This window comes from Dreissena polymorpha, chromosome 11 (genome assembly GCF_020536995.1).
Source record: "Dreissena polymorpha isolate Duluth1 chromosome 11, UMN_Dpol_1.0, whole genome shotgun sequence".
NCBI classification, from domain to species: domain Eukaryota; kingdom Metazoa; phylum Mollusca; class Bivalvia; order Myida; family Dreissenidae; genus Dreissena; species Dreissena polymorpha.
In genome coordinates this window covers 86,835,990-86,845,009 of record NC_068365.1, presented here as the reverse complement: position 1 = coordinate 86,845,009, position 9,020 = coordinate 86,835,990, and the positions used below count along the sequence as shown (strand labels likewise).

Sequence of the window (9,020 nt, the reverse complement as noted above, 5' to 3'; positions counted from 1 at the left end):
GTGATCTCCCTTTCTGATTTGAACTTGTTTAACAAGGGTTTTCAGAGAGTCCAGAGAATTTTATTCTCGACAGTATTTTATACTGACCAAAGCTTAAATACTGTAAAACAGCTGTTGTTGGCCAGAGATTACGTTGCAGTTTAAGAGAACCGCGTTGCGTGACATTAACTCGTTTGAAAGTGCTCGTTTAGAATTTGTTATTTGATTTCGCGACGTAACCTATTTAAAAACTGAACGTTGTTTGGAAAATCCAGGTTCGATTGTATTTGAATTCGGGCGTTTGTTTGTTGTCGTGTTATATTTTGAGATTTTTAACTTCCCCAGGGTTCGTGGAACGATGTCCTTTGCCGGGAAGCATTTTGTTTATTCTGTTTCAGGTGAAGAACATGTCTGGTGCAGCAGCGATGTTCGTGTTCTTGTTGCCGGGGATTCTAATGTCCATCGAGTGAAGTCTGCGTGTCCTCAAAATACAAGGATTGACTTTCTGCCCATATCTGGTGAATAATTTTAACTGTTAATAGTTGAGTGTGAAACCCAACATGTTTCTGTGTCATGCTGCTTTAAATTACCCCTATTACTGTCTTATACATGTAAAGTCAATATACATTGCCGCCATAGTCTTTTGGTGAGTTTTGCGTTGGCATAATTATTTTAGCTACTGTCTTATACTGCAGTGTTTGTTGCTGCATTTGGAAAAAGGTTGCTAATTTTAATATTTATTTGACGCTTTGTGTACCAAATAATGTGTTGTTATGCCCCCGGTAGGGTGGCATATAGCAGTTGAACTGTCAGTCTGTCCGTCCATCCGCCCGAACACTTTAATGATCATAAATTTTTAATTATTTAACATAGCAACGTGATATTTGGTCTACATGTGCATCTCATGAAGCTGCACATTGTGAGTGGTGAAAGGTGAAGGTCAAGGTCATCCTTCAAGGTCAAATGTCTAATATATGGCATCTGTCCATCCGTCCAAAAACTTTATCATTGGCCATAATTTTTTCACTATTGATGATAGCAATTTGATATTTGTCATGTATGTGTATCTCCTGGAGCTGAACATTTTGAGTGGTGAAAGGTGAAGATCAAATGTCTTATATATGGCGTCTGTCTGTCCATCCGAAAACTTTAACATTGGCCATAACTTGTTCACTTTTGATGATAGCAACTTGATATTTGGCATGCATGTGTATCTCCTGGAGCTGAATATTTTGAGTGATGAAAGGTGAAGATCAAGGTAATTCTTCAAGGTCAAATGTTAAATATTCCGTCCGTCCGAAAACTTTAACATTGGCCATAACTTTTTAAATATTGAAGATAGCAACTTGATATTTTTCATGCATGTGTATCTCCTGGAGCTGAACATTTTGAGTGGTGAAAGGTGAAAATCAAGGTCATTCTTCAAGGTCAAATGTCACATATTCCGTCCTTCTGAAAACTTTAACATTGGCCATAACTTTTTAAATATTGAAGATAGCAACTTGATATTTGGCATGCATGTGTATCTCATGGAGCTGCACATTTTGAATGATGAAAGGTCAAGGTCATCCTTCAAGGTCAAAGGTCAAAATTTGCAAAATTGAAGATAGCAAATAGATATTTAAAATGCATGGGTATCTCATGTAGCTGCACATTTTTGAGTGGTGAAAGGTCAAGGTCATCATTCAAGGTCAAAGTTTGAATACTTGATGGCTTCAAAGCGGCGCAATAGGGGGTTTCCGACAAACACATCTCTTGTTTTTAAAGAAATGCTTAAAACTCCACTGATTACTGCTTTAATACCCAAAAAAATATTTTACCCTAACAGTTTCATGTTTTTTAAATGTACACGTCATGTATATTATTGTATTATATTATTACACTGATAAAACATGTATTATGGAATCCAGAAAAATACCCTTTCTGATGTAACCAAAAATGGTAAAAAGAAATTGCAAATCCAGAAATTTGACGCAACATAGAACAAATGAGATAAATATTAACAAAGATAAGCTTGCTTGTCTCGAACATGGCAATGATGACTATTTTTTATAATATTCAATAACAAATGACAACTCAAGAACAATTATTGCAAATGAAAACCAATTATAAATTGAAGATCTTATTTTACTATGCAGGTGCAAAGTATGTGTCTGACCGGAAGGGCTTTAGAAAGCTGCTGCATCAAGAGCTGATGTCAGGTTGTTACGACATATTGTACCTGCATCTTGGCTGTAACGATGCTTGTTGCAAGGATATATATTTCTACCGGTATGTTCAACAGTAATTTTTCAATTTTTGTTTTTATTTAACCTATTTACCTTAGCTTTATTGCATCGAACGCACTATGCTTATTGAGACACTCGAGTCTGTTCCTGGGATGAACCATAACTTGGTTTTTATGGAGAAGATAATGAGAACCTCCTTACCCCCTATCACTAAGCGGACACCACATCCACTACACCATTATGCTTTTACATTGGCCTGTATTATTGAATGTCCACACCAACCCCCTAACTAGAAACCCTGGATTCGCCACTGAACAGCTTAGCAACATGAATAAAAATGAGCTTGATCAACTTCATATCATTTACTTATTAGATTTTTTTGAATTGGCATTTTAATGAAATAAAATAAGTCAGTTTCTCGAATATTTTTGTAGTTGTAAGTAGCTTTTTATGCCACCGGTAGGGTGGCATATAGAAGTTGAACTGTCCGGCAGTCAGTATGTGTGTATGTCAGTCTGTCCGTCCGTCGGAAAATAACCTTTAACATTGGCCATAACTTTTGCATTATTTAAGGTAGAAACTTGATATTTGGCATGTGTGTGTACCTCACGGGGCTGAACATTTTGAGTGGTGGAAGTTCAAGGTCAAGGTCATTCTTCAAGGTCAAAGGTCAAAAACAATTCAAAGCGGCGCAATAGGGGGCATTGTGTTTCTGACGAACACAACTCTTGTTAATAATTGTTTGTGATGGGAAGATAATACAATGAGCAACTTATACCATTACCTTATTATCCCTCGCCATAGGCGGAGGGATATTGTTTTGGGGTTGTCTGTTCGTCCGTCTTTCCATCTGTCCGTCCAGCACTTTTGTGTCTGGAGCCATATCTTGGGAGCGCTTTGGCGGATTTCATTGAAACTTGGTATGAGTATATATATATAGATAAGAGGATGATGCACGCTAAATGGCATTGTACACCATCTGTTAATAACAGAGTAATGGCCATTTGTATCTTAAAAAATGCTTCTTTAGTGTCAAATTTAACACTTTTGTGTCCAGAAGCATATTGGCAGGGTATATCAATTCAATGAATTTGCTTATTATTTTTAGGTGTGTGACAGAGATCCTTGATGTAGTATTAAGTGTGTGCACTGAAAATAACGTGGTGCTTTGCGAGATTCTTCCACGTGATTTTGATATGAGAATGTTTCCCCGATGGCCACTCTCAGGGGCACAGTTGAGGAACTACTGCCAGTGGATAAGGAGCGCAAACAGCATGCTGTGGGAACTGAGTCACCATGTGCCTTCTGTGAGATACATGGACTATGGAGCAACTAAACAGGTAAAGGGAAAGATCTAGAGTGAAATAGGAGGTTTCTCAGCAACTGTTGCATGGAATTTCATCATCATGAAACTTGAAATAAATATATGCATCATTATACTGCGGTGGACCAATCCCAACTTCTGTTCAGACATCCTTCTTTGCTCAAGAGATATGCCCCATCCCCCCCTTAATTGGTGAAAATTGACTCATTGCGCAGTTTTGTTACAATTACTGGTTTCTAAATAACTGTTACATGAAATATCATGAATTTTAAAATAGATGTATAACTTTGTGGTGGTACACTTGCACGTTTTGTTGGTTTCAGCTCTAGACGTAAAGCCCCATAATTTAAGATATCTGTCTGTGCTGTAATATGGAAGTTAATGAAATTAAAAAATAAACAAGTATTTTCATTTTTTTAGTAGTTCTTGCATAAGTTTCGTCAGGATGATAATTTTGGTCAGTTCAGAGTTGTACACTTTAATTGATTGAAATTAAAGTATTGTTTCATTCGTTGAGGGAAACCAATTCATTGAATTTGCTGCTTTAATATCTTAGTTATGTTTAAAAAAAATTGGTACGGTAATTATCTATAATCAAAATTTAATTTTAATAAGTTCCTGTACTTGTCCCATGATGGAGTTCATCTGAGTGCTGAAGGGGCTAGGAGGTGTTTATCATCCATACAGGACGACCTGCCAAACCAGCAGTGTGTGGAGGCTGCTGTTCAAGATCCTACAGAATGGCCAGTTCTCTCAGCCACGGAAGTACCGGTTCAGGAGCATGACAGCACCACAGCACTCTTTTCGGATATTGTGCAGACTGTGAGTTTAGTGCTACAACAAAGTGGACTGCATTAATGAGCCATAAGCAAATGTGAGTTAAGCAAAAAAACTGCAATTTAGCGTCGTGCTTAAACCTTAACATTGGCTCTAAAATCAAAGCGCTTCCACATACAAATATTCATAACAATGTGATTTTGCTGTAATTTATATATTTTTGAATAAAATTAGCCGTTTCAGAAAAAGTATAATACCTGTATTATGGTTTAATAAATTGTAGGGAGCTCAACCAGGGATTCAAGACAAGGTGGATGCAAGTGAAGTACAAGTACCCAGGGACATTAAGCCTCAGACACATAATATAACGGTAACTTTTCTATGCATTTAATCGTACAAATATTTCATCAATATTAATGAACATTTATAAAGTGATTGCGATCTAGTATTACTTGCTCATATGGCTTGTTACAGCCTATAAATTATTGTTATGTCTAGAGCCGTTAAGCTGGGCACCCTGTCATGTCTCTTTTTAGCCTCGCCTTTTTGACCCTGATCAGCATCATAATGCCCTTCATTATTGGTAGCTGTAAGGCAATAGTTGGACTGCAGGTCCTATACTTCTAAAGCAATGCCTTTAATCATCTAAGGCATTGTTTGTCATTAAGTGGTAAACATGAAAAGTACAACAGATGTCTTGGTGTGAAAGCCAGACCACAGAGTCGATGTCATAACCATTCAGTTATATCAGAACATAACATTCTGTAATTGTATAAAAGATAAACTAGTTAGTTTATATAATTTTGTTTTCCATATTTTCACGCACAATTCATTCTCAGGTTGTCACAGCCAGGGCTAAAAGGTCTGCAACCAGAAATGTCAAAAGATATGGAAAGAAGGTAGAAAATACCGTTAATTGCAGATAACCTTCACTGTTTCATTGTGGAAATGTCGTACTGGTTCTTAAATTAAGGGGTTTTTTGTTGAAAAAAAAACCACAACCAAACCTATTTTGAAAGTAAAATATAAGTAAATGACCATATTAGTGTTATTATTTTGGGGACATATTTCCTTTTTGTTGTCTTCTGCATATTATTATATAATTGTTGTTATTTTTCAAAATGGTCAACTTTGGTGGATGAGGTTTTGTACTTATGCCATGCCACTACATGCATGTGTAAATTGTTTCAGTTGGCAAAGAAATGCCACACAAGGTATATAAGCTTGATTGGTGCATTGTTATTGTTGACATTTTTGTTTGCATGTACATGCATGTGTAAATTGGTTCAGTTGGCAAAAAAATGCCACACAATGTATATAAAGCTTGATTGGTGCATTTGTTATTGTTGAAATTAATTTTTGTTTGCATGTACATGCATGTGTAAATTGTTTCAGTTGGGAAAGAAATGCCACAATGTTTTATGTGCTTTCACCGATAACTTTAAAACTTCATATGTAGCTGCACCTTGATGAGTTATACATGCCACACCCTTTGTTGGGTAACTAGGTCAAAGGTCAAGGTCACTGTGAACTCTAAAGAAAGAAACTGCACCCGCAGCGGAGCGTTGGCACCTGCAATGCGATGTTCTTGTTTTTATTCATCATCATCTTACTGGTAGTGAAATCTGTGTGAAATAAATAGCCATAAAATACCGATAGGGAAAGCACAGTAAATAAATGCAGCTTTATAAATGTTATCAAGGAATAGGAAGCTTGTTTGGTGCATTTTGTTTTGTTGTTTTTGCTTTCGTTGAACAAGTCTATTTGTTAACATTTACATGTATTATATCCTTTAAGTCATTGATTTCTGGCAAATCTTTTTATGCCGCTGAAGGAGGGCATATAGTGATCGGACTGTCTGCCTGTCACACTTTGCGTTTTGGTTTCGAAAAATGCTCATAACTTCTATGTCGCTTCAGATAGCAATATTATATTTGGCATGCATGTGCATATGGACAAAGCCTTTGCATGCGCACACAAATTTTGACCCCTGTGACCTTGACCTTGAATTTAGGGTCTGCGTTTAGGTTTCGAAATCTGCGTTTAGGTTTCGAAAAAAGCTCATAACGTCTATCAAGCGTTTATAGGGGGAATAAGCCATCCTATGGTGACAGCTGTTGTTTACCTATATATACATAAATGTAATGCATTATTAACTAGTTACATAAAAATCACCTTTCTTAATGGAATTACATACAACATAAACATATGCCAACATAAGGCACTCATTGTTGCTTTAGTTTTAGACACACTTACGAACAATATTTATAAGCGAGGCTGTTTTCGGAGAAAACCCGAGGTATTGTCATAGCCTGCACGTCATCCGCCGGCGTTGTGCTTAAACCTAATCATTGGCTCTAAAATCAAAGTGCTCCCACCTTCAACTTTGAAACTTCATATGTAGATGCACCTTGATGAGTTCTACACACCACACCCATTTTGGGTCACTAGGTCAAAGGTCAAGGTCACTGTGACCTTTAAAAAAAAATCTGACAAGCTTTCGCAGCCGAGCGTTGCACCCGTTATGCGGTGCTCTTGTTTTATATTAAAACTTGCTGCATGAATGCTATTACTGTAGTAACTCTCTTGTAACTTCCATGTCAAATAGGTTTAATCGTTTTGTTGGTTTTATATTGACGGTCATTGGAATTAGTGGTCGTCCAATTGTCCGGGACAACAAAAATATAGTTCTGACATAGTTTCCCTTTTTTACTGGATGGCAATTTTTAGCCTGAATGAATATTAATTTTACATGATTGTGCATTCACAGACACTGCATTAATGATCCTGTTTTTTCGACATGCATTAAAGGTCATGCTGCAGTGGATTTGTTTACCTTGACATTACTGAAGATGTGGCTGTTTTCCTGCCTGCATACAAGTTGAATGGCTTATGCTTGGTACTTATTTTATGACAATACGCTCCATACATTTTAACACTTTCCATCTTGACAAGTTACATAAAATCTGATTCATAGGTATTTTCATTACTTTGATTTTAATATCAATCAGCAGAATGTTTGTTTGTTTTATTGTGTCCTATTTTTATGTATCATAATATATTAATTGGTTCAAGCATGAAAGACAATGATTGCCCTGTTTATATGACACTATATTTGCAGCATGCCAATTGATCTGATAGCATGGCACAATGCTTTAAACAAATTTTATGTTTTCATTAAATAGAATGAATTTAATGAAAGGGATGTATTCACATTATTTCAAATCATCTCCAAAGGTATGCGCGTTTCAAATTATATAACCGGTAGTAATATGTAGCATTTGTACTGGTAATATGGACCGATAGCCTAATAACTTTTCAGAAACGCAAGAAGATGGAAGTCAAGACTGGTAAGGTTAAAAGGAAGAAACCTATCATGACGAAAAAGAAGAACAAACAGGTAAATCAATGACAGAAAGTATTCTTTCTTGTCAGATAAACAAAACTTGTTCAAGAAGATCCTTTAAAACACACATTCATCCTTTCATGTATGGCCATTTAGATGTTCTACAAATACAGTAAAACCAAGCTTTAAAGACGACACAAAGGACCTTATAAAATTAGTCTAAATAGCTGGTATTCTTAGAATTCAGGTATAATTGATTATCACCAATAACCTGTTAAGCGGGTTTTGGTGTATGTTAGTATTCCATGTGCAAGCTTTTCAGGACCAGTCATGGGCCTGTATTGAATTCATTATAATGTAAAGATGTTCTAAAGTATGAACCAATTGTGGAACATGTTTTTGTTTTGTTTCAATTTCCATGAGTTTTTACAAATATTACTTAGATGCATTTTTAGAATCCTCAGACTGAGTGGTATTTTTTTAGGTCCCTTGCTACAATTGTCCATACTGCAGGGTGTGCTGTTCATCTGAAGATGCCCTGCTCGACCATTTTATAAGGAAGCATTCATCGTGGTAAGTTGATAGGCCTGACACACTTTACAATCAGGATTTTAAATGGAACACATATTGTTGTATAGCTTTATGTTATGTAAATATACTCTATGATTTTGAATGAAAAAATATTATACTTTTTCTCCCCTAACAGTTTAACCTGAGGGGACGTATGGTTGGCACTCTGTGTGTCCGTCATTCTGTGAGTATGTCACTTTTTCTGGATCCTGCGATAACTTTAAGAGTTCTTCATATTTTCTCATGAAACTTGACACATGGATATATGGCAATATTGACATTATGTACGTCATTTCATTTTGTTCCTACGTCAAAATTTCTGGTTGCTGTGGCAACAAATATATATCATAAAAAAAATCTGATAATGGTGGAGCCTGTAGGGGACAAACATTGCTTGACAATAGTCTTGTTTGTCTAGTAAGTATTGTATTCAAGGAAGGGTCATTCTATTATAGGAAGATGAAATCAACGTGCCATTCAACAGCCATTGCCACCGAGACACTGCAGAGACGCCCCAACAAGATGACAACGCCACAAATGAAGATCAAGTCAACGTGCCATCCCACTTCTTTTTCAAGCGAGACACTGACGAGACGCCCCAACAAGATGTAGACACTTCACAGCTTCTTCTTATTCTTTCAAATGACGTTGAACTTAACCCTGGACCGGTGAAATATTCCTTCCTAATACTAAACAATATTAGTGGGCAAGTTCTTAAGCAGAGGAATTTTAACCTTGTTAATGTTCTCTCCCTCTCTCTCTCTCTCTCTCTCTCTCTCTCTCTCTCTCTCTCTCT

General features: G+C 36.5%; 1 long non-coding RNA gene across 2 annotated transcripts; it reads left to right on the top strand.

Moving 5' to 3' along the window:
• The first annotated feature begins 5,146 nt into the window (after positions 1 to 5,146).
• Positions 5,147 to 7,674, top strand: LOC127851477 (uncharacterized). 2 transcript variants are annotated; one of them, XR_008035781.1, is made up of 3 exons: positions 5,147 to 5,207; positions 7,120 to 7,207; positions 7,631 to 7,674. It is a non-coding gene; the product is annotated as an uncharacterized LOC127851477 (long non-coding RNA). The 2 variants fall into 2 exon arrangements; XR_008035782.1 differs by lacking the exon at positions 5,147 to 5,207 and adding an exon at positions 5,498 to 5,522 and having other exon boundaries at positions 7,631 to 7,673.
• Positions 7,675 to 9,020: the final 1,346 nt, after the last annotated feature.